The following is an 8,683-nucleotide window of genomic DNA, read 5'->3' as shown; positions in this document are numbered from 1 at the left end:
AAAAAGAAGGGATAGATGTCTATGTGTCACCGAGTCGCTTTGCTGTACACCTGAAACTCACACAACTCTGTACGTCAACTCTACTCCCCAAAATTTAAAGAAGAATCTGCCCTAGGGATCAGCCTTGGGGGATGGGCAGTTCTCATGGGGGGAGAAGAGGGCAGAAGCCATCGTGCGGGGAGGAGATTCTGCTCTAGGGACGGGAGGCAAGTGAGAACAGCCATCCTCTCTCCCCATCGAGCACATCTGCTCACTTGTGAGGCAGGTCCCAGCGGCGTGGAGAGTCTCCCAGTGGAGACACCTGCTGCCCCCACAGAACCGCTATTCTAAGAGGAGGGATAAACGGTGAATAAAAAAGGAATGAAGGGTCGAATCACGTGAGATGCGTCTAGAGGAGGCAAACCGAGCGCGAGAGAGGTCCCTGTACACGGAACCCCCGGGGATCGTCTCTCTGGGGAGGTGACACGCATCTCGAGGCTTCCGAGAAAGAACGAGCCCCTCAAGGAAAGAAGCCAATGAGACCTGTGGGGTCAAGGGACAGAGAAGCTTGGTGTGCCTGAGCTGAGTGGGGAGGTGGGCGTGGGGGAGATCAGAGCCTGCGTCTCTTGGGGGAGACGGTGGGGGAGGGGGAGTTGTCCAGAGGCCGTGGCCTGGAGCTGAGGCCGCGCAGTTGGGGAGGCTCCTTGGAGAGTGAGCTGGAGAAAGGAAAGAGAGGGCAGGGCTTAGACGGGGACATGCTCCAGGCCAGTGATGGTGGCGGCATCTGGGTGGGGGGCCGCCATCATGGGGTAACGGGACAGATGGGACTACGTGCCCTGGAGGGACCGGGCACAGCAGGAAAAGGCAGTGAATGTGCAGGAGGAGGAAGTCAAGCTTCCGTTTTGGTTTCAGCAACGGAATGATGCCATTTACAAGGACCAGGAGACTGAGTTGCGTGGAGTGGGTTCTGTCTTCACCCCAAATCTGCAGGTTGAAGCCCTGACCCCTCGTGGGGCGGTGTTTGGAGGGGGCGGCTTGGGGAGGGGATTGGGTCAGATGAGGTCTTGCGGGTGGGCCCCGTGATGGGATTAGGTCCTTTTCAAGAAGAGGAAGAGACCCCAGATCTCTTTCTCTCCAGCCTGTGAGGACACGGCGAGAAGGCAGCCCTCTGTGAGCCAGGAAGGAAGCCTCACCAGGACCTGAGCCTGCCCCCGAAAGATCTCAGATTCCAGCTTCCAGAACTGCGGCTGAAGACATTCCTGCTGTATAAGGCCCCACCCTCCAGCATTTGCTTGTGGCATCTTGAACTGATTAAGACACAGTGTGGCGGACTTTTGTTGTTTTTGCCTTTCGAAAGGCAGAGCCGCTGCTTTTCTGCTGGGGAGCTACCCTATTTGTCTCCCTGCAAAGGGTTCTTCCACCATGGATAAGGGGAGTCACGGATGATTTATAGTTAACAATGCATGTCTTCTCAACATCTTTTGATTGGGCCATGGGGTTGGGACCATCTGTGCCAGGTAAGTCTGTCTAAGTCTATTTTTAAAAAGTCACACCATGTGTTGGTAGGACCCTTGGGGGCTGATGCTCCTCTTAATGCCCAGAAAACAAGTAAGGACGATGGCCAGTCACAGAGGTCAAGGGACAGGACAATGGTTCATCGCCAGCAGACCCCACCAGGTGGGAAGGCGGGAGATTGCTAAAGATGCCTAACTGCACCTGCATTCACCGTGGGACCCACCTGCATCTGAATTGCAATACTGCTTTTGGCTTTTTGCTTTTTTTTAGCAAAAAAAAGCACCTGCAGCATATGGAATCTCCCAACCCAGGAGCTGAATCAGAGCCACCGCTGCGGTGACACCACAGTCACAGCAATGCCAGGTCCTCAAGTCACATCTGCAACCTACATCACATCTCACAGCAATGCCAGATCCTGTGACCCACTGAGCAGGGTCAGGGATCAAACACGCGTCCTCATGGATACTAGTCAGGTTCATTCTCCCTAAGCCACAATGGGAACTCCCTGAATTTCCGTATTTCAATATACGAGTCAACCATCAGGACCCGCTCAGGAGGCCACTCTCCCTCACCCAAAAGGGCAACACCTGCTTTGTGGACAGGCTATGGTGTGAAACCTCAATATTCCTCCACTGTGAAATATTCCTGCCCTGAGACAGATCCATGATCTCAGAGGGGGATAACCATGCACCCTTTGCTCCAGCCCCGTGAGGTCTGCACGCCACACGGTGGGGGAGAAATAATTATTCTTCTGTGCTCACCTGCCAGCTTGTTATATTGGCAACTCATCCTCATACATGCCGGGGGACTCAGATCTCCACGCGAGCATATCAGATGTCTCACCTCCTGGCTACTGGGGTGGAACCCCCTTGAGCAGAGGTGATCACCCACAATATTTTCAACAGTTGTCAAGGACTGGATTCACTTCCTCAGGGCTGCTGTAACAATATACCAAACTGGGGGGCTTTCGAGCACAGGAACTGACTCTAATTTCTGGAGACTAAAGACCCAGGGTCAAGGTGTCATTACGGAGGGTTCCCTCTGGAAGCTCTGCAGGGGGATGTTTCTGACCTCTCTATGAGTTTCTGGGGGTATCTGAGCAATCCTTGGTGTTCCCTGCCACACGGATGCATGACCCCACTGTCTGCATCTGTCCCCACAGTCTTCTCCCCTGCATCTCCAAGCGACCTTCCTCCAAGGACACCAGACACACTGGCTACCCCTCCCCCATGACCCCTTAACGGTGACATCAGCGAAGACCCGCAGGTCACATTCCGGGGTTCTACGCGGACCTGAACGCCTCCAACCCAGTGTCATGCTCTCAGCTGAGACATCTGCCCTTTTCTCCCTGGTCCGTTCTTTCTCCATCATCCAGCGTCCATCACCCAGACTCTGGACTGGGCAGCAGGAAGAAACGCTCACAAGTACACACCGGGGTTTCCTTCTCCAGGTGGAGGGAAAACCGCTTCCCATTTCCCCTCAGGCTGAGTGGAAAGTCCTTCAGATTCTCTTCTGGGCTCTAACTTCCCGCTGAGACGATGTGTTCTGAGTTGAAGGAGTGTCTGTGAACCACAAGCCGTGGCTCCTGGTGGGTCACTCTTGAAGGACCTGGCAGGTGTCACTCTGGCTGGGCTCGGAGATGGCAGTGACATTCTGAGTGAGTCAGAGTAAAAGCCACAATCAGACATGGCTATATTTCCTTGTCTCATGCTTTCCTGCATGGAAGCAGGGCCTTTTCAACAGCTCAGCGGCTGTTTTACTCATTAATTTCTACCTTCTAATTGCCAAGAAATGAGTACGTTAAAAGTACAGCCTGAGGATCCACTTCCCAGCTGCTTCACCCTCCAAGGCGGACCCATGAAAGGGGCTTTTGGTCAACCCTTCATTTTTCTCCACTCGGCTCTGCCAGTCCTTAGCTGCCTACCAGTGAGCACGTGCTGGGTAACAATTTCCTCCAACTTAGCAACGTAAAACAACGCAGATGCCTTACTTCACAGTGGCTACGGGTCAGGGCTGCAGGCATGTGTGATCCAGGCCTTCTGCTCGAAGTCTCCAAAAGATGCAATCAGAGAATCAGCTATGGGTGTGTTCTCCCCTGGAGGCTGAGCTTCTCTTCCAAGTCTGTTCTTGCTGTTAGCAGAATTCACCTTCTTTCAGATATGGGGGGGGGGTGTGCACCATGGAATATTACTCAGTCATAAAGAAGAATGAAATCATGCCATTTGCATCGACATGGATGGACCTCGAGGTTCTCATACTAAGCAAAGTCAGACAGAGGAAGTCAAACACCATATGATATCACTTCTATGTGGAATTTAAAATATGCCATAAATGAACCTATCGACAGAACAGAAAGAGACTCACAGACATAGAGAACAAACTTATGGTTACCAAAGGGAGGAGGAGAAGTTACAAGTGTGGGATTAAGAGATGCACACTGCTATATATAGATAAACAACAAGTGCCTACTCTGTAGCACAGGGAACTATACTGAATATCTTGAAATAACCTAAAAGGGAAAAGAATCTGAAAAAGTGTGTGTGTTTGTGTGTGTGCATACACACACACATAACATATATACACTCATCACTTTGCTGCACACTTTAAGCCAACACAACACGGTAAATCAACTATCCTCAATTAAACATTAAAAAATAGAAAAGTGAAAACATCAACAATAAACCATTACTATGAGGGACGACCTCACACCAGTCAGAATGGCCATCATTAGTAAGTCCACAAATAACACATGCTGGAAAGGGTGTGGAGAAAAGGGAACCTTCCTACTCTGTTGGTGGGAATGTCAGTTGGTACAACCACTATGGAAAACAGTGTGGAGGTTCCTCAGAAAACTAAATATAGAACTACCATATGACCCAGAAATCCCACCCATGGGCTCATATCCAGACCAAACTTTCCTTGAAAAAGACACATGCACCCGTGTGTTCCTTGCAGCACTATTCACAATAGCCAAGACATGGAAACAACCTAAATGTCCATCAACAGATGAATGGATTAAGACGTGGTACATATACACAGTGGAATATTACTCAGCCATGAAAAAGAATGAAATACATTTGCACCAACATGGATGCAACTAGCGATTCTCATACTAAGTGAAGTCAGAAAGTGAAAGACAAACACCCTAGGATATCACTTACATGAAGAATCTAAAAAATAAAACTAGTGGGTATAACCAAAAAAGATGCAGACCCACAGATACAGAGAACAAACTAGTGGTGACCAGCGGGGAGAGGGAAGGGGGAGGGGCAAGATGGGGGAGGGGAGGAAGAGATACAAACTCCTAAGTATAAATAGATAAATATAAGAACATAGGTACAGCACAGGGAAATGTAGCTAATACTTCATAAAAACTTTCAATGGAGTATATAATCTATTAGAAATTGTATCACTATGTTTCCACATGAAACTAATGCAACCAACTGTACTTCAACTAAACCTAAATAAAATTTTTGAAAGAATCACTTGTGGGAGTTCCCATCTGGCACAGGGGAAATGAATCTGATTTGGAACAATGAGGTTGCGGGTTCAATCCCTGGCCATGCTCATTGGGTTAAGGATCCGGCATTGCCGTAAGCTGTGGTATAGGTCGCAGATGTGGGTTGGATCTGGCATTGCTGTGTCTGTGGTGCAGGCCAGCAGCTGTGGCTCCAATTGTACCCCTAGCCTGGGAAACTCTATAGGCCATGGGGCAGCCCTAAAAAGCAAAAGCAAAAAAAAAGACTCACTTTTTACTTGCCAAGCAATGTACCACCAATAGAACATTCTGAGAACTTTTGCCTCCATAGGCCCAGCTGACAGAAGAGGCCAGGCTGGCTGGCTGGTGAGAAGAAACCCCCAGCATGGAGCTTCCAGCCTCAATGAGGTCCAGGCGGGAAAATAACCAAGGCCCAATCTCCCTGTTTGCCTCTGAGTTCAGACTAACGGTGGCCCTGGGCGGGGACCTCCTCTCCCCCAGGAACCAGGAGGCTCTACTCCCAGCTCTCCCAGTCTGTCCCAGGGGCGGGCACACCCAGGCCAGGACCCACGCAGCTGGAGGACGTGGACGTCCTTCTGACGGGCTCAGGTCCAAGCAGGACCAGGGCACACTTTGCCTCCAGGAAGTTCCCCCCAGTCAGCCCTCAGCCTGGGTGTAAACTTGTCCAGAGAATGTAAAGGAAATCAATGCAAGAAGCCTTGGGAGGAAGATGGGATTAAGGCGGCGGAATAGAAGGATTGGAGCTCAACCTCTCTCCTAAAAACAACAAAATTCACAACTAAAGGCTGAGCAATCTTCACCCAAATGGACCAGAAACCTTAAAAAAGATATCCTGCTCCAGAAGAAAAAGAGGAGGCCACATCAAGAGGTAGGAGGGGTGACTTCGTGATATAAACAACTCCATACCTCCCGGGTGGGAAGCCTCACAGACTGGAAACTAACTGCTTCACAGAGACTCACCTACAGGAGTGAGGGTTCTGAGCCACACATCAAACTCTTAAGTGTGGGGATCTGGCACTGGGAGAAAGAGCCCCAGGAGCATCTGGCATTGAAGGCCAGTGGGGCTTGTGCACAGGAGCTCCATAGGACTGGGAAAAACGGAGACCCCATTCTTAAAACGTGTGCACACAGACTTTCACGTGCACTGGGTCCCAGGGCACAGTGAGGTCTCCATAAGAATCTGGGTCAAACCTGACTGCAGTTCTTGGAGGACATCCTGGGAAAAGAAGGGAGGACGTGGCTTGTTGGGAGGGAAGGACATTAAAAGCAAAGCCCTCGGGAATATTCAGCAGCTGCCTTTCTCTGGAGGGGGCCATTTTGGGAAAATCTGGCCCCACTTGTCAGTCAGTGCTGAGAAGCCCCAGGGCAAACAACAACCCAGGTGGGATCACAGTCCCGCCCCTCAGTAAACAGGCTGCCTACAGACCCCTCTCTGGCACACAGCCACCTCCAATCCCATCCAGATACAAAGCCCCATCCACCAGAGGGATTAGAATCAGCTCCACCTACCAGTGGGCAGGCATCAGCCCCTCCCATCAGAAAGCCTACACCAAGCCCCCATACTGACTTCAGCCACAAGGGGACAGACACCAGAAATAAGAGAGGCTACAACTCTATTATCTGTAAAAAGGTCACCACACCAAAAACCAATAATAATGAAAAAACAGAGGACTATACCTCAGATGAGGGAGAAAGGAAAAACCCCAGAAAATCGCCTAAGTGATGAGATTCTCAGCCTCCAGGAAAAAGACTTTAGACTGTTGATGCTGAAGATGATGCAAGACATTGGAAATAAACTGGAGGCAAAGATGGATAACTTACAGGAAACACTGAGCAAAGAGATACTAGATATAAAACTTAGGCAAGAAGAGATGCAAATTATGAAAACTGAAATAAAAATTCATTAGAAGCAGCCAACTGCAGAATACAGGAGGCAGAAGAACGAATAAGAGAGGTGGAGGACAGGCTAGTGGAAATCACTGATGGGGAACAGAAAAAAGAAGAAAGATTGAAAACAAATGAAGAGAGTCTCAGAGAACTCTGGGACAAAGTTAAATGCACCAACATCTGCATTATAGGGGTGCCAGAAGGAGAAGAGAGAGAGAAGGGGACAGAAAAAATATTCCAAGAGATAATAACCAAAAACTTCCCTAATATGGGGAAGGAATCACTCACTCAAATCCAGGAAGCACATTGAGTACCATATAAAATAAACCCAAGGAGGAATACACCAAGACACATATTAATCAAACTGACCAAAATTAGAGACAAGGAGAAAATCTTGAAAGCAGCTGGGGAAAATAACATACAAGGGAATCCCAATAAGGTTAACAGCAGATTTTTCAGCAGAACCTCTACAGACCAGAAGGGAGTGGCATGATATACTCAATGTGATTAAAGGAAAAAACCTCCAGCCAAGATTACTCTACCCAGCAAGACTCTCATTCAGATTTGAAGGAGAAATCAAAACCTTCACAGAAAAGCAAAAGCTGAGAGAATTTAGGAACACTAAACCAGCCTTACAACAAATACTAAAGGAACTTCTCTAGGCAAAAAAGAACAAGAGAAGGAAAGAAAAAAGAGCAACAAAACCAAATCCAAAGCAATTAATAAAATGGCAATAAGAACATACATGTCAATAATTACCTTCAATGTGAATGGACTAAACGCCCCAGCCAAAAGACATAGACTGGCTGAATGGATACAAAAACAAGACCCATACATAGGGCTGTCTTCAAGAGACCCACTTCACTTCTAGGGACACATACCAATGGAAAGTGAGATGATGGGAGAAAATATTTCATGCAAACGGGGATCAAAAGAAAGCTGGAGTAGCAATACTCATAACAGACAAAATAGACTTTAAAATGAAGAATATTTTAAGGGATAAAGAAGGTCATTACATAATGATCAAAGGATCAATCAGAGAATAAGATATAATAATTTCAAATATTTATGCACCCAAAATAGATTCAGCACAATATATAAGGCAACTGCTAACAACCTTAAAAGGACAAATTGACAATAACACAATCATAGTGGGGGGCTTTAACATCCCACTTACAGCAATGGACAGATCAACCAGACAGAAAATCAATAAGGAAACACGGGTCCTGAATGATGCATTAAACCAGATGGACTTAATAGATATTTATAAGACATTCTATGCAAAAGCAACAGCATACACAGTCTTCTCAAGTGCACATGGAACATTCTCTAACATTGACCATATCCTGAGCTACAAATCCAACCTCATTAACTTTAAGAAAATTGAAATCATATCAAGCATCTTTTCCAACACAACGCTAAATGCTATTTGACTGGACATCAACAACAAGAAAAAATCTGCAAAAAACACAAACACATGGAAACAAAACAACATGCTACTCAACAACCAATGGATCACTGAAGAAATCAAAGAGGAAATTAAAAAATACCTAGAAGCAAATGAAAACAAAGATACAACACTCCATAATCTATGGGATGCAGCAAAAGCCGTTCTAAGGGGAAAGTTTATAGCAATACAAGCCCACCTCAGGAAAGAAGAAAAAACTCAAATAAACAAGCTCACTTTATAGCTAAAGCAGTTTGAGAGCGAAGAACAGACAAGACCTAAAGGTAGTAGAAGGAAAGAAATCATAAAGATCAGAGCAGAAACCGATGAAATAGAAGCAAAGAAAACCATAGAAA

Source organism: Sus scrofa, chromosome Y, assembly GCF_054392235.1.
Source record: "Sus scrofa isolate SSC_HxYL_T2T_F1_AM1 chromosome Y, Sscrofa_HxYL_maternal_Yorkshire_Landrace_v2.0, whole genome shotgun sequence".
Lineage (NCBI taxonomy): Eukaryota > Metazoa > Chordata > Mammalia > Artiodactyla > Suidae > Sus > Sus scrofa.
The sequence above is the reverse complement of the archived record's forward strand: the minus strand, read 5'-3'. Positions refer to the sequence as shown.